The sequence below is a fragment of the Chrysochloris asiatica genome, unplaced genomic scaffold (genome assembly GCF_000296735.1).
Source record: "Chrysochloris asiatica unplaced genomic scaffold, ChrAsi1.0 scaffold00261, whole genome shotgun sequence".
Lineage (NCBI taxonomy): Eukaryota > Metazoa > Chordata > Mammalia > Afrosoricida > Chrysochloridae > Chrysochloris > Chrysochloris asiatica.
This window is the reverse complement of record NW_006408779.1, coordinates 871,053-875,730: the sequence shown is the minus strand read 5'-3', so window position 1 is coordinate 875,730 and position 4,678 is coordinate 871,053. Positions and strand designations below refer to the sequence as shown.

Sequence of the window (4,678 nt, the reverse complement as noted above, 5' to 3'; positions counted from 1 at the left end):
ACTTCTGCCCTCCTCTCCTTGCTGTTAGGTGCTGTCTCGTCAATTCCGATCCGTAGCGACCCTGTATAGGGTCTCCGAGGAGCAGCTGGTGGCCATGAACCACCGACCCTGCAGTTCAAAAGGTTTTGCAGTGCGTCACCTCAGCCCACAGTGCTGTCCTGGCCTCCTCTCAAACCAGTGAATAAAAAAGCAGACCAAATACAACATGCATCCACGTCTCCCATATAGGGTTTCCAAGGAGCGGCTTGTGAGCTTGAACCACCGACCATGCGGTTCAGAAGGCTTTGCAGTGGCACCTTAATCCACAGCATTAGAATGGGACACCTCTCAAACCAGTGAAAGTAAGCCGACCAAATAGGACATATATCCGCATCTCCTGTATAAGGTTTCTGATGAGTGGCTGGTGAGCTTGTCCCACCGGCCTTGTTGTTCAAAAGAATTTGCTGTGCAGCGTCTTAACCCACAGCACTACGCTGGGTTCCCTCTCAAACCAGTGAAGAAAGGCAGACCAAATCCATGTCTCAGCTTGGTCTGAGTGTGTGAGTTCCTGGCAGAGGAAACTGCCAGTGTTGGGGGTGGGTCTTGGCCACTCAGCTAAGCCCCCACCTCCATTTACCCAGATGTATGTGGGCAAACTGTGAGCGCACCTATTCCTGAAACCAAAGAAAAGATATAAATCAGAAACCCCCAAAATCGGCAAAGCACACCGTGCACCTTTTTTTTTTTTCCTCTCCCAAATGTTCCTGCAGAGTGTTTCCGAGGTGTCTCTGCAGCCCCTATTTAGTCCCGCCTCATTGTCTAGCCCAGGATGTGGCCTCAGGCCTCCGAGCCTGGCTGGCAGATTTAAAGGTACACGATTTCCCACCTCTGCTCCAAATTCCACAGGCTATAAACCTTCAAGCCTTTAAACTATTCCTGTCTCTGTGGGTCCGAATTTTGGAGCTTTGTCTTGCCTCTTTTTTGCCTGGAATTCTGAGTTATTTTTGACGGCGACCTTCACTATGCCTTCACCCTAGCCGCCAGCAAGCCCTGCCCTCCCTGCTCCTTCAGTAAATCTGTAATGTCCTTACTCTGTTTCAGGCCCTTCTGAGTTCTACCACTTGTTGAAATGCTGTGGAGTGGATTATGACCCACAGCGACCCAGTATTGTTGTTGTTGCTGTGTGCCGTGGAGTCGGAACCGACCCATAGCGACCCTGTACAGGGTTTCCGGAGCTATAAATCTTTACGAGAGCAGAAACCCACATATTTCTGCCTTGGAACAGCTGGTAGTTTCGAACTGCTGACTTTGCGGTTTGCAGTCCAATTCGTAACCACTACGCTACCAGAGCTCCAGTATAGGGATTTCAATAGCAGCTGTTGAGCTAGAACCACAGTTCCTGCAATTCAAAAGGCTTTGCAGTCTGGCGGATTAAACCACAGCAGGGGTGCTTTGTTACTGGTGTTAAGCTGGCCCAAACCTTGATGCTTTGATGGGTGGGCCTGAGGCTAGGAGGCTGGGCAGAGGGCTGGCCTAGGCTGAAGAAGTCGGGGATGGGTTTGGTGCTTGCAAGCAGATAGTGTCTTTGTTTGATGACGTTTAAAATGCCTCTCTTTGTCTCCCTGTGCCTTGAGCTCCCCAATTTGCCCTACATACACGCCAGTAATGCCTAACGTGGCAATGAGGGCCCCCCAGGGATGGACTATGTTGGTTCCTGTGGCCCCGCTAGTTCTCTGAGAGTGTCCGCCCTTTGAATGGGTCTGCTCAAGCCCTGCTAAGTTCTGCAGTGGGCAGGGCTGTCCCCGGGTAGGAGCCCGGAGCAGGCGGGTAGAAGTTCAAAATGCTTGTAACTCCTCAATAGTTTGATCCTTCAAAAAAACAAGTTCATAAAGTTGCAGCCTAGTGTTTTATGTTTGCCCAAAAGCTGTCTGTCTACCAGGTGGGGGCCCCAATTTGTGATACCGCCCCCTACTTTCTCCTGAGCCCACATACCTGTGGTGCCCGGTCAGGGAAGCACCGGAAGTCTCCCCACCCCTCCCCAGTAGCTTTTAAGAGTTAATAGTCCTCTAGAGATGGAAACAAACAAAAAATTAAATTGGCCCTAATTGTTTTGTAAAGATGACAATGTAGAGACTGAGAACAATTGCTCCCCATCAAATATTTGAGAAGGGTTCCACGTGCATCATGATGTATCTTTCCATTTTTGGAAAATGTGATTTCCATATTGATGGTTGTGAGGAGGCAGCTTGGTGGCTGAGAATGCAGTTTGAGGTCATTCTCCATCGTCCACCATTGTTGCAATGCGATGGAGACCAGCTAAGTGATGTTCTCTCGTCCACCTCTGTCATCAGAGGACCTGGCTTGTTGCCAACAGACTCCTGTTGGCTAAGAAAAGAGTCAGAACTGATTCAATGGCATTTGATTACCATAGTCATGACAAGACAGGAGAGCCCTGGGTGTGGCCCCCGAGACCTTCTTTTACTACATGGTGGCTTCAGGCATGTTTGTTATCTGAAACATGGGTGACAATGCCCACCATGCGGAAGTCAGTGAGTCAATGGCAGCACTAACCCACAGCCACACCTGCAGTGCATAGGTCCCGATGCTCCCAGGGACCCTCACTTCCCCATATGACCAGTCTCCAGTAGGTCTGTGTATGGTCCATTTATTTCCAGGTTTAATGTGCCAATGATGCATAGTTATTTTAAAATGCAAAGCCTATCACAATACATTTGATTTAGCAATCATATATACTTCTCTATAAGGCAGACCAACGAGGAATCAGTGCCTTTGGATGAGCTGTTGGGGAAGAATATTGAATACACCTCAGACTGCCAGAAGAACAAACAAACCTGTCTTGGAAGAAATGCATCTAGAATGATCTTTAGAAGCCAGGATGGTGAGACTTTGTCCCACTGACTTTGGATAAGTTGTCGGGGGGACGAGTCCCTATAGAAGGATATCATGCATGGTAAAATGCAGGGTCCTGGAAAAACAGGAAGACCTCAAATGAGGTGGGCCGACACTGGCTGCAACCATGGGGTCCTATGTACTAACCATTGTGAGGATGGCGCAGCACTCAGTAGTGTTGTGTCTTATTGTACATGGAGTCTCTATGAGTCAGATCCAACGTGACAGCACCTAACAACAACAATACATACTCATTGTCAAAAGCACAACAGTATCACAGTCTGTTTTATTTACCGATTGCCTATTTGCAAAGACAAAGCTCTGCCGTGATCCATTTTAGTTGAGTGAAGATATGTGTCGTAAGGAAAGTTTTGAGCTGAATTTTCTTCTTAGTCAATGTATTATTTATTGAAATCAGATTCTATATAAATAAAAGACAGTTGTTTAGATGCTACTTGGCTGGCTTGCTGTAGATGAGATTGACTTGTTTCACAATGGATCATAGCTAGAAACATCATTAAGGATGAAGCCAATTAATAATTAATAAGCATCTCTGGAGTCAGGCTCCAAGCTCAGCCAGGAGGTGGCAAGAGAAGCATAGGACAGGTTGCCCCCAACCAATAAAGTCTGTGTGTCCACAGTAAATAAACGTCTCACACAAACCAAGGAAATTGACACAGTAGAAAAGTTAGCCAATGAACAACCATTCTCAGAAGCAAGACAGCTAGCAGCTATGGAATACCGGGAGATGCTTGCCATCTGCGGTGTTCGGGGGGAAGCACACCGTGGTGAGCAGGTTGGACAGACTGAAGAATGTGGACTCACAGATACTGTAGGCAGAGCACAAAGGGGTGCATTTTGGAGAGCAATCTGGCTGCCACATATATGTGAAAAAAAAAAGAAGGAAAGCTTCCTCTATGACCCAGTGATTCTCCCCTTTCAGACCCAGAAGTACTCTTGCAGTGGGCACCAGAGGCATATCCAAAAACTGCTTGCTGATGGAGGTAGACAAAAGTTCAAAACAGCTGGAGTTTTCATTAAGGAAAAAGATGGGTAAACATCGTTTGGTCCCTGCACACAATAGGGAGCCCTGGTGGTTCTGTGGGTTAGGTGTTGGGTTGCTAACCATAAGATCCATGGTTCAAACCCAGTAGCTACTCCTCAGGAGAATGATGTGGCAGTCTGTCTCATAAAGACTTACTTACGGTCTCAGAAACCCTGTGTAGGGTCTCTGTGAGTTGCAAAAGACTTGACAGCAGTGGGCTTGGGGTTTTTTTGTTTATGAATAAAATGGAGCAATTGTTGTGAAATGTCATCAAGTTAGTTCTGACTCATAGTGACCCTGCCTAGGATTTCCAAGAAGTGGCTGATGGGCTTGAACTGCCAATCTTGTGGTTAACAGTCCAGTGCTTATCCTACACAGCATACCATTACACCCAAATGGAACAATAGCCATAAGTTAAAGTAACTAAAGAAAAGTAAAACACATGAAAACAGATTACAACAACCCATAAGATACAGCAAATAAAGGAAAATTCAGAAAAATTATTTCATAACGTTATTTAAAACACTGAATGTTTTAAAATTGGGAAAAGTGTGTGACAGGGTTGTGTTCTTTCACCATTCTTGTTTAATATGTATGCTGAGCAAATAATACGAGAAGCTGGGTTCTATGAAGAAAAACGTGGCATCAGGATTGGAGGAAGACTTATTAACAACCTGAGATATGCAGATGATACAACCTTGCTTGCTGAAAGTGAAGAGGATTTAAAATATTTACTGAAGAAGA

The 4,678-nt window shown here is 46.2% G+C and overlaps 1 protein-coding gene across 1 annotated transcript in view; it reads left to right on the top strand.

Moving 5' to 3' along the window:
- The window catches only part of TMEM132D (transmembrane protein 132D), a 745,873-nt gene that overhangs the window by 274,493 nt on the left and 466,702 nt on the right, over positions 1 to 4,678 (top strand). The gene's annotated exons all lie outside the window — the stretch shown is intronic.